The sequence below is a fragment of the Pan troglodytes genome, chromosome 21, assembly GCF_028858775.2.
Source record: "Pan troglodytes isolate AG18354 chromosome 21, NHGRI_mPanTro3-v2.0_pri, whole genome shotgun sequence".
Taxonomy (NCBI): Eukaryota; Metazoa; Chordata; class Mammalia; order Primates; family Hominidae; genus Pan; species Pan troglodytes.
Window position 1 is genome coordinate 46,264,544 of NC_072419.2, and position 11,236 is coordinate 46,275,779.

Consider the following 11,236-nt stretch of genomic DNA (forward strand, 5'->3'; position numbering starts at 1 on the left):
GAAATAAATAACAAAAGTCAGTGCCTTAAAGCCAATGCAAACCCTTGACATTTCCTCACATCAAGGAGCAGGATCATTTGCCTCTTTTTCTATGTGTTATTTTTTTTTGTGCAATGGTCTCAGTCTATGAGTGGGGGCAGGCAGTGCTAGGAAGAGCCATTGCCTTTTAGATTGTGGCCTCCCTCCCATCCATGTCCCCAAACGGCCTACTTAATAACAAGAGCAATAACGGGGTTCATTACGCATGCAGCTCTGCAATCATTGCTGAGGAGAAAATTAGTTTGATGCCCTGAGCGACAGTTGAACTCTAGAAAGTGCCTAAATAAAATAAAAGACAAGGAAAATATATACATATACATAAATATAATAAAGAGTGCAATGAGAAAAGTTATGAAGAGGCCAATTTCAAAACTTGCCCTTTTCCTGGTGCTTCTTGATTTTTTAGGATTGGTGTGTTGGTTACTAAAAAGTCTGTTTATTTAACCAAAAGTTGCCTTGTCTCTAGCATTGTGCAGGTCCATGGGAGGTCTGGGAGGCTCAAGCATGTACACACATGCATATCTTAAAACACCACAGATGAATCTGGAAGCCATCATCCTCAGCAAACTAACACAGGAACAGAAAACAAAACACCTCATGTTCTCACTCATAAGTGGGAGTTGAACAATGAGAACACATGGACACAGGGAGGGGAACAACACACACCAAGGCCAGTAGGGGGATGGGGGCTGATGGGAGGAAGAGCATTAGGGCAAACAGCCAATGCATGCAAGGCTTTAAACCTAGATGATGGGTTGATAAGTGCAGCAAACCACCATGGCTCACCTATGCCTACATAACAAACCTACATGTTCTGCACTTGTATACCGGAATTAAATAATAATAATAATAATAATCATAATCGTAGGTTGCCTTCTATGAATTGTTAAAAAAAAGATTGTTTTGCCATTATTTTTGGTTTACAGAAGAGTTGCAAAGGAAGCGTAGTGTTGTCATACAGCCTTCACCTAGCTCCTAATGTTAACATCTTCTATAACCACGGTAAATTTATCAAAACTAAGACATTAACATTCATATACACTATTAACTAAGTGTAATAGGCATTCTTTGGATCTCCCCTCTTTGGTTTTTCTGGACCTGGATCTAATCCAAGACATATTGCATTTAGTAATGTATGCTTAGTCTTCTCCAGTCTAGAAGAGTTTCTGTCTTTCCTTGAATTTCATGACCTTGATGCTTTTGAAAGTACCAGTCTGATATTTTGTATAATGTCCTTAATTTTGAGTTTATCTGATGTTTTCTCATGAACAGACTGAGGTTATTAATTTGGGGGAACGAATACGACAGAGCTCATGTACCCTTCTGATATAGTTTGGATGTAAGTCCCTGCCCAAATCTTGTATTAGAATATAATCCTCAGTGTTGGAGGTGGGGCCTGGTGGGAAGTGACCGGATCATGGGGGCAGATTTCTCATGAATGATTTAGCACCAGCCCCCTTGGTATTGTCCTAGGAGGACATGAGTGACTTATCCTGAGATCTGGTCATTTAAAAATGTGTAACACCTCTCCTTCTCTCTCTTGCTCCTGCTCTGGCCATGTGATATGCCTGCTCCCCCTTTGCCTTCCACTATGATTGCGTTTCTTGAGGCCTCCCCAGAAGCTGAGCAGATGCCAGAATCATGCTTCCTGTACAACTTGCAGAGCTATGAGCCAATTAAATCTCTTCTTTTTATAAATGATCCAGTCTCATGTATTTCCTTATAGCAATGTGAGAATGGCCTAATACATCATCTCATCACATCTTATCAGTGGGACGTGATATTAAAATGTCTTATTACTGGTGATATTAACTTTGATTATGTAGTTAATGAATGTCTCCAAATTCCCTGCTGTAAAGCTATTATTTCCCCCTTTCTCTACCCTGTTATTAATATTTATAAGAAGGTTACTAAGTCTAGTTCACAGTTAAAGGGAGGGGAAGGGAGATGGGAGGTGTAGTGAGACACAAGACCTCTTACAAAGACAAGATGCATGTTTCAGAAATCATTAGCTCACCAAGAGGCCATGACAGGATGGACTTCTATTCAGGAGTAAAAGAAAATAAGTCATAGAGTTGATAAACACACGATTTGGTGAGGGCTTCCATTTAGGCAATGTTGTTGCCCTTCAATGATTGTGACTTTTTTCTCCTTTCTTCTAAGATTTTTTGTGATTGTTTTAACCTTCTGGTGAATTATCATGGTGATAGCAGCATTTTTGCCTTGTGCAATGCTTTAAATGTTATAATGTACACACACACACACACACACACATTCATATATATAATCCCTCCTACCTTTTTTTTCTAGTTTTTCCTTTTGCTTTGAAAACCATACACTTCTCCAGCATACTGTTACTACTACTTAAAAAGTATCTTAGCCATTTCTTTTTTTAACTTTTAACTGTTAAATTCAGGGGTACAAGCTCAGGTTTTTTACTTAGGTAAACATGTAAACATGTCATGGGGGTTTGTTGTACAGATTATTTCATCACCCAGGTATTAACCCTAGTACCCATTAGTTGTTGTTTCCCAATCCTCTCCCTCCTCCCATCCTCCACCCTCTGAAAGGTCCCAGTGTGTGTTGTTCCCCTCTGTGTGTCCATGTGTTCTCATCATTTAGCTCGCACTTATAAATGACAACATGCAGTATTTGGTTTTCTGTTCCTGCGTTAGTTTGCTAAGGATAATGGCCATTATCTTAGCCGTTTGAAAATAATGATTTAACCTCTCTCACCTTCATTGTCATTTTAGAAGAAACTACCAGCTGGTGTCCTGCTGAGACAAGGTATGTAGTTCGCTTTTATTTTTCTTTCTTTATGTACATGTAGAAACAAACATACAGTTCTAAGTTTTGAAAATTAAAGGTTTAGGAACATATTTGTGTTACTTTAACATTAATTTTATATTACATATCTTTGCAAAATGCTGAAATTTGCACTTATTTTAACCAGGCAGAAAACAAATAGGAATGGATTTTTAAAAACTGTTTTTGGTGCTTTACTGAAAGTTGTTTTCCCCCTTTCACCTTTATTTGATATGAATTTTGTCCCTTGTCTCAACCAAGAGGAAGCACATTTTTCAAATTTTCTTCTCTTCCCATACTTTGGCTCCTTGCAACCAAGAACAGCATAATTTTCTATATTTTTTTATTTTACAAAGAATTATCTTTTCCTTTAGGGTAAAGCAACTTGGATTCGTTCATTAAAAAGAAAAGCAAAAATAAATAAAACACATTTTTAAAAAGCAAACAAAAAAGTACACAGCTTATTCTTGTAAAAACTTTATCGACATGGCTATTTTCTCTTCTAGAATTTCAGGTTTTAGATTAAAAGCCTCAGATTAGACAAATTTTTGTTCCTCCCAAGATGTCAACATATTTGTATTTATATATTTTAAAAATTCTTGTAAGTTTTATTATTTTCTGCCAAAATGATTTTAGCATTTAGAAAATCCTCATCATTAAAAAGGTGAAGAATATAGACCATTAATTCTATTATTTTTATGTACTTCTCAGTAAATCTCTGCAATTTACCAATACAGTTTCTCCCCCATATTATGGAAATGTCTCTTATTACGAATGTGGTTATTGTCTTTCTTTTCATTTTCCTAATCTTTCCAAGACTCTTTCCTCAGATAACCTATTATTTCTATTTTAGGTCTCTATTCTTTGTTCATTCTAAAATTTTCTTTCTTGCCATTTTTATCTCATTGTTCTCCTACTTTTTATTCTCAGATGTTTTCTCAAAATATCCTCCTCGCTACTGATTCAACATCCCTACAATCTCAATTATACTCTTCTCTGTGCTCAATGTGAATATTGCTGGGATTTTAAAAATGTTCACTAATCCTTAATTCAGTTTATCTCTAAAAATGTGTGTGGGGGTGAGTGTAGGGAAATGTAGGGAAAAGAAATAACTAAGGAACACACACTATCTCCTTAATTATTTCTTTTCTCTACATTTAAGGGTCATATCTTTCTACATATTTGAGTGTAATAGTTTCTTAAAATTTTCTTTTGAATACTGCAATTACTGATAGTAGCTTACTTTTTTTGAGATTTCTGAAACTTAACTTTCCTACCTATCGAGCCTTGTAAGTTCTCTTTACACGTATGTTTATGTCTATATCTACTTGTCTATTTGTGTACCTGTCTTTGTAGAGAGAAAGACTTGGACAAGTTACTTGCAAGGAAGTTATTGGACAGTTTTTTTGTGTGAAATATTGTCTACTTTCATCTTTGAAAATGTGATAACTGATATTATGTATATGAACTTTAAAAAATTAATATAGGCATTAAAATGGTTTTACATTCATTATTGGAATTTCTTTAATAAATTGCCTGTTGATGTATTTTCCTATTTTTTCTCTTGAGGCATTCATAATTTTATAGTTAATTTTCAAAACTTCTTTGCTTACCAAGAATATTAATACTTTTTTCTGGAAAATGCCTAGCAAAGACTTTTTGTCCATTTAAAAATTTTCCACTGTTTCTTGTTATTTATGACTTAATGACATTTCAGAACTTTAATACACTAATATCCATAAATCTCTTCCTTTTTCCTTAGAAAATACTTTCACAACTCAAGACAAGTTAAATATCCACTTATGGGAACAGTGCTGAAGGCCTGGACTAGGATGGTAGCAATGGAGACAGACTAAAGGTCAGCATAGCAGTCAACATTAAGGGGGTTGAATCAACAGCACATAGTACCTGATTGGAAATACAGAGTAAATTACAGTGAGAAGTGAGTTGCTGTCCAGGTTTCTATCTTGAATATGTAGACAGATGATGGTCAGCAAGCAAGAAAACAGGCAGAACAATTTTAGAAACTAAGAAAATGTATTTCCAATGGAACTAATTGAATCAGAGTCTGTAAATAGCATTGTAAGATATAGGAGGCTGATATGGTTTGGATTTGTGTCCCTGCCTAAATCTCATGTCAAATTATATCTCCAATGTTGGAGAAGAGGCCTAGTGGGAGGTAATTGGATCATGGAGCTGGATTTCCCCTTTACTGTTCTCATGACAGTGGGTTCTCATGAGATCTGGTTGTTTAAAAGTGTGTAGCACCTCCCCCCTTCTGTCTTTTCCTCCTGCTCTGACCATGCAAGATGTGACTGCTTCTCCTTTCACCATGATCGAAAGTTTCCTGAGGCGCCCCCAGCCATGCTTTCTGTACAGCCCATGGAACTGTCAGCCAATTAAACCTCTTTTTAAAATAAATTACCCAGTTTCAGGTACTTCTTTTTATCAGTGCATGAACGGACTAATACAGAGGCAGAAGCACATTTGCAGGCAGAAATGGGGAAAAAAAATATCAGAAGAAAGGATAAGAGGAAGAGCTTAAGAATAAGTATGTGCAAATTTTAGTTGATGCTGGACTGGGGAGAGGTGCTAATGGATTCAGATCCTGGGGGAATCTGGACAAGGATATGGTCCAGAGATCAATGGGAAGGAGAAGAAAATTAATAAACTTGACTTAAGGACTAGGCTCTAAGTTGAGAAATGTAATGTTTATGCTAATATTTTTACAGAAAAAGGTGTTATCATTCTCAGTTTTGCAACCTGATTCAGAGAAGCTAAGCCATAGACCCCAAGCCACATGGACTACATGGTGGCATCTATTTAAATTCATATTTATTTATTCTTAGCACTTTTGTTGCGGTCGCTATGCTACCTCTAAGTAGGACTTTGACTTCCTACAAAGTTCACTGTTACACATCCAGGTAGATGTGAATACATGCTGCAGTAATGTCTGTCACCCATAGTCACTGCAGGGGAAGTTGGCATCACAGCACTGACGATATGCCTACTACCTTTAGGTTAAAGTGGATACTGAATTTTGCCCTGAAGATAATTTTGTTATCTCACATTGCATATGTGATCATTACCCTGAGGGCAGAGATGCAATCATTGGCCTATAGGAATACTTATCATTATGGCTTGGCAAGTGGAAAAGTGATAATTAACTTGCACGAATAGATGGGATCATTGCACTACAGATAGATCTGTTATTGCATTTCCTGAAGAAATGCAATCTCTAGTGTGCAAAAGACAATGTGTTATCTACATTTATGGTAGAGATATGCTCCTTATATTGCCCATAATGATGATATCAATTGCATTTCAGGTGGAAATTAGGATTGTTGCATTGCTGATAACCTTGTTATAATTACGTTGCAGAAAGAGATGCAATCATTCCCTCGCATATGGTGCGTATGAAGATGGGATCATTATAGGAAAGGTGAAGGAGATGCAGTCATTATGCTCTATATACACCCATTTTTATGGCTAGCAGCTGAAGATGGGATGCTTTCTTTGCTGGAAGACCTATTACCTGTTAGGTTGCAAAAGATGTGATCATCTTCCTAAACAATAATTTAGAGTCCCATAACAATTTTAAGTGTGCTGATCATGAAAATTTGAATACATTGTATTGGGAATATAATGGAAGTGAGATGCCTCATGTCATGAGAAAATCTGACATAAACTCCTTAAGCATGAGAGGCCATGTGGGTATGGAAGCCCTGAAGGGGAGGAAAAAACAGCCAGACCCTAGCTATTCCAGTCTTCCCAACTGAGGTGCCAGACTTGTGAATGAGGCCATCTTGCATCATCTAGGCCTAGCAGAGCTGCCAACTGACTGCAGATACATGAGTCAATCCAGCTAATGCCACATGGAGCAGAGACAAGCCGCCCAGCTGAGCCCAGTCCAGATGACAGAATCATGAGCAAATAAGGTTGTTGTTCTTTTAAGCTACTAAATTTTCGGGTGATTTGTTACACAGTAATAAATAACTGAAACAACTATGTACAGTTTAATGATCTGAAATCAATCCATAGTGTTATGATAGCCTTTTTAACAAAATTGAAATGATAACTTATTCATTTACATTGCAAATCAATTTAATGGCAATAGTTACAACTGCCCTGAAATGATCTAAAGCCTCATGAAGTTGATTTAATATCTAGCTATCCAACATACTTAATCACATGTTCACAGTTGATGAATAGTGACTGAATCTCCATGAGCAAGATAATAGTAAAGCTCTTTTTTTCTCTTTCTCTTTTTTTTCAGATGAATAATTTTACATTTACACTGAGAAAAAGTTAAAGTTGCAGCTCTGTTTTCACACTACCTGAGGGATCTTTGTAGGTTACATAAACCCTAAGCTTCCTGTGTAAGTTGAGGAAAAAAATTCCAAACTCACAGTGTTATTGAGAGGATTAAATAACATAATTTATGCAAAGTCTTAACCATAGTTGCTAGCATTTAAACTTTAACTTTTGTCCATGTCTCTAATGTAATTTAAAATGATCTTACTCTTCAAGGTTTGATCTAATAGAATATTTGTCAGACACAAAGACCAAGATTTGTCCCAGTTGATGAACCCTGGGTATAACTCAATAGCATATTGGCAGTTTTTATTTTCTGTTAAGTCTGGATCCATTCAATTAGTGATTTATTTCTTAATTTGTCAAACATTACATTAACAAAGTAACATCTTTTCTATCCATATTATATTGTGATTAGAAAAATGGATAAATTATATTTGAATTAAAAAATTTAATTGCCACCAAAGAAGAAAAAAATAACTAGAGAAAAATAAAAGAGATGTGTCAAGAAGGAATAAAGAGGCTGATAACATGAGATCTCTTCTAGCTTTGAAACATTCTTGTGAAATAACTAACATTTTAAAAGCTAGGATCAAGTATTGGTGAGGAGATGAAGTAATTCTAAGTGTCATCCATTGCTAATGGGGTATACATTGGTTTAACCAGTTTGGAGGACTGTTTTGTAATGTCCAAATATTTATTAAAGTTAAACCTACTCCTAAGTCTTATAGCCCAGAAATTTCAAACCTAGGTAAATACCTAAGAGAAATAAGAGTACATGTCTTCCAAAAGATCTATACAAGAATGTGTATAGCAGCCATAGTCATAACTCCCCAAAACTGGAAATGACCCAAATGTCCATAAAAAGGGAAATGGATACATGTATCATTACATATTTATCTAATGAATTGCTATGTAGCTGTAAGAATGAGCAACCCACTGATACATGCCACAGTATCATGAATCACATAGACAGTATGCTGCCTGAAATAAGCCAAAATAAAAAATGTCTTATTTCACTTATATGAAGTTCTAGAATATGTAAACGTGATTTATGATAACAGAAATTAAAATAGCAGTTCCCTTTGCATAGGGGGAGAGTATTCATTACGGAAGTGTATGATAAAACATTGTACATTGGTGGAATGTTCTATATCTTGACTTGAGTGTTTACTAGGATATATGTCCACAAAAAAGTTATGAATCCATACTTAAGATTTGTGCCCTTTATAATATGTGTGTTATATAGCCACTGAAAATAAATTGATAGAAAGAAAGTAATGTCTTCTAGGTTCCATATGAGGAGGACTGATGAAGCCAGCATTAGGCGTGATGGGGACGTGCATAAATGTGTATGTTATCCACTGAGACACAGATGCTGAAGCACCAGAACATTAAAGGCACTTCTATTTGTTTCTTCTACCCAGCTGAAAGGACAGAAAGCTTCTTCCACAGAACCAGGACAGTCCAGGGGAACATAGTCCTTCGACTGAAAGCTATGCTTCCTATTTTCTAACAAAGAGGCTAGGTCATGTTGACCACCCGGTTTTGGCCTGCCTGGCTTGCTTTTTATTCCAGCCTGGAGGACTTTCAGGGTTGAATATCCACTCAAGCCAAATCCCAAGAAGCATAACCTGCTATTAGACTCTTGTCACTTATTGGGTGAGGGGCTGTGCGGCTGTTCCAGTGCTTCCCCACTTGGGTCTTGTGACATACCCTGGGGCCAAGCCAAGCCCTGGTGGTTAGCTTCTACAGTCTGTCCTTAAAGAGAGCTCAGGGATGTCTGGACAGGACCTGGAGACAGTGCCCTGGGCCAGAGACCTCTGATCTCTAGGCCAGCAGAGTCACCATGCAGACAGATTTATGAGCCTTAGTTAGGCAAAACAGCTGGCATTCCTGTGGCCATCTTTCTACCCCTTCCTTTCCACATGACCATATCCTTAGCCAGATCTTCATGTCCTTAGATGGCTGTTGCCTTTGGGTAAATTGGCAATTAAGATAAATAAGCATATTTATCATGGCCTTGTGGTTACCCATCCTGAAGCTCTCAGGGTGGCAAGCTGCCTGACCCTCCTACTATGAACTTAGTAGCTTTAAAACAGAGAGTATCTTTTCCTGCCCAGCTGAAATTTCCTCCCCAGGGGACCTACTTTTAGGATTAATATGCGGGAAAGTCTGCAGTTTTGTTTTCAGTGAGGGTAGTTGTGTTTTCAAGGAAAGAGGTAGCGCCTTACAGTCAGATTAGCCAGCTTTATTTCTTTCATCAACCCTTTACTGGCTTTCTAAATTTTTTCAAGTAACTTCACCTCTCTGAGTTTCATTTACCTCATTACCTTCATCAGGTAAGATGACATATGAAAAGTCCTTCTCAAGCAACTGCAAAGTTCCAATTAATAGAAGAAATTGTAATGACTATCTGTGTTTGAAGCGGGGCCATTTTTCTTATTTGGAATTTTCACGTATTAAAAATATGGATCCTTTACACCTGTATGCCTTTACTCTCCAAATTGATTCATTCTCTAGTTCCTCTATCTCATTACTAAGTTCAAATAATCATCTTCCTACAAATCACTCAGTTTAGATGCCTTGAAGGCCTCTTTGAACGCTTGCTCCTGTTCACACCCGACAGTCAGTTATCAAGCCCTGTGGAACTTGTCCCTGGTCAATATCCATTCTTCTCCATTCCTACTGCCGTTCACCACACGCAGGCCCTCATTGTCCCCTCCTGGGATCTATATCCTCTCCTCAGCACCTTTTTCTTCTCTATTGATACCATAGACAACTTCTCATCTCATATTCTCTAAACTCAACTTTCAGGATATCATACTCTTATTCCATAGATCAGAACTTTCAATGACTTTCTCCTTCTTTACAGCTCTTCATAAGAACTCTGAAGATAGATTCACTCCTTCTTTTTGGAATTGCCTCTTATTTCTTTTTCTTTCTATGCCCATCATAAACCTCCCATTGGCAAAATTACCATGAACATTTTCTTGTGAATTCATTGCCTTGGTTCATTGGTTCATGGATGGGCACCACCATGAGCCAATTAGAATCTTTCCCTGAGAATCTAGAATCATGGTTAAGAAGGTATAGATGTGCCTAATGCTTTGTTGAATGAAGAAAATATAATGTCCCAAGGGTGGCAGCCATTTTTCTGCCCTATGAACTTCAAAATGCAGAAAATCTATCTGGAATGTGAAAGAAGAAGGATATCAATGTAAAAACAAGAACAATATAGATAAGTAGAGAGAGAAGAGAGAGTGACTCCCCATTCTGCTTTTTTCTGAGGCCTTTATTTTTTTTTTATTTGTCATTGGTCTGCTAAGATAAGTTATCCCCTTTTTTTTTTTTTTTTTTTTTTTTTTTTTTTTTTTTTTAGAAGAAGTCTCACTCTGTTGCCAGGCTGGAATGCAATGCCACAATCTCGGCTCACCACAATCTCCATCTCCAGGGTTCAAGTGATTCCCTTGCTTCAGCCTCCTGAGTAGCTGGGACCGCAGGCATGCACCACCACGTCCAGCTAAGTTTTTGTATTTTTAGTAGAGACGGAGTTTCACCATGTTGGCCAGGATGGTCTCCATCTCTTGACCTCGTGATCTTCCTGCCTCAGCCTCCCAAAGTGCTGGGATTACAGGTGTGAGCCACCATGCCTGGGCACCCTTTTTAATTTAACAACCTGGAGTTAGATTTCTATATTTGTGACACTGGGAGTCCTACTTGTTTTAGGACCTACACACCAACTGTCATTTACTGAAATGATATTTAGCCATACATTTTTTCCCATCTGATTATAAAACAAAAATCACAAATCTAGAGAAGTTTGCTCCAATATTCTAAAATGCTTGGAACATACATAGTAATATAATTGAAACTCCCTTCCCTTTTGGCTTTTCTGACCTTGAACTCTCCTCTTTTCTGACTCCTCAGCCCAGCACCACCCCTTCCTTTCCCTTCTTTGCCTCTCCTTTTTCTACTCATCTTCCAAAAGTAGGTAATGTTCTGCAAACTGACTTTGGAATTACTCTCTTGTCTATTTGCAAATTCTCCCTTAGTGTCTCATCATTTCTTGGCTTCA

The 11,236-nt window shown here is 37.3% G+C and overlaps 1 long non-coding RNA gene across 1 annotated transcript; it reads left to right on the top strand.

The window, feature by feature from the left end:
• The first annotated feature begins 2,795 nt into the window (after window positions 1–2,795).
• LOC104003581 (uncharacterized) lies at window positions 2,796–6,852 on the top strand. Its single transcript, XR_676253.3, has 3 exons — window positions 2,796–2,826; window positions 4,607–4,786; window positions 6,226–6,852. It is a non-coding gene; the product is annotated as an uncharacterized LOC104003581 (long non-coding RNA).
• Window positions 6,853–11,236: the final 4,384 nt, after the last annotated feature.